The sequence below is a fragment of the Cebus imitator genome, unplaced genomic scaffold, assembly GCF_001604975.1.
Source record: "Cebus imitator isolate Cc_AM_T3 unplaced genomic scaffold, Cebus_imitator-1.0 Scaffold333, whole genome shotgun sequence".
In the NCBI taxonomy this organism is placed as follows: domain Eukaryota; kingdom Metazoa; phylum Chordata; class Mammalia; order Primates; family Cebidae; genus Cebus; species Cebus imitator.
Genome location: NW_016107648.1, coordinates 1,109,774 through 1,110,765, shown reverse-complemented (window position 1 = coordinate 1,110,765; position 992 = coordinate 1,109,774). Strand labels below are relative to the sequence as shown.

Below are 992 nucleotides of genomic sequence, written 5' to 3'. Positions count from 1 at the left end.
CGGGGTTTCACCATGTTGACCAGGATGGTCTTGATCTCTTGACCTCGTGATCCACCCGCCTCGGCCTCCCAAAGTGCTGGGATTACAGGCTTGAGCCACCGCGCCCGGCCGAACAGGTTTTAATTTTTTAAAGCCACTTTAAATTTTTCATCCTATGATGGTATTGTTTTTATGGCAAGTTTTAAGAAAAAAAAAACCCATTTTGTTTATATCGTGGAAAGAAAGCAGAGTTGCACAGTTTAGGAGCTACTCTAAAAATCCAGGAAACTATTTGACAGCCCTATGCATGTTTCAAAATAGCAGATAAACTACTCCAATCCTAAGACGTTGTATAGAATAAGCAACATTCCTCCATTCAATTGTTGAATAAACGAATCTTAAAATAAATGATGACATCTGTTTCCACCTACTGCACCATTGTTTGGATATTTCACGGGCTTGTTTGTTCATATAGAATGTAATTTGAAAGGCTGATATTTTATTATGAACATATTTAGGTTGGGATTTAGCAGGGCCTACATTTTATGAAGGGGGCAACTTGGGGCCAAGCGTTCCCTATCCCAAAAGTGGAACTTACCAGAATTATCAGGGCATACGGCTTCTCGTTTGGTGCTACTGGAAATGCTCTTTGATTTGTTAACAGATTCTGCAAGGCGATTTAGGTCAGGTTTTGGAATCCTTGCGAAGTAATCAGATTTTAACTTTGACTTCCGCTAGTCTGACAAAGTACAGGAAGCCTGCTCCCTCCCGCTGTGGCCTGCTCTCACCAGCTGTTTAGAATGCGTTCTGCAGACTTCACCAGGGGCTCATGAGATATGCAGCTTTCAACACAGAAAGGTGTGTGTTGGTGTGATTTTGTGACTTTGAATAGATGTCAAGTACATAAGAGAAGCTATGTTTATTTTTTTTAAAAGGGAGAAAGTTGTGTAGTTCTTTTATTCCTGTTTTTTCATGAAGTCATAGATGTCAGCCAGCCTCTGCTGCATAAATTG

General features: G+C 40.6%; 1 long non-coding RNA gene across 1 annotated transcript in view; it reads right to left on the bottom strand.

Moving 5' to 3' along the window:
* Nucleotides 1-641, bottom strand: part of LOC119467799 — a 20,955-nt gene extending 20,314 nt beyond the window's left edge. Inside the window, exon 1 of the long non-coding RNA XR_005196421.1 lies at nt 578-641. This is a non-coding gene — a long non-coding RNA (uncharacterized LOC119467799). The remainder of the gene's footprint in view (nt 1-577) is intronic.
* Between the last annotated feature and the right edge of the window lie 351 nt (nt 642-992).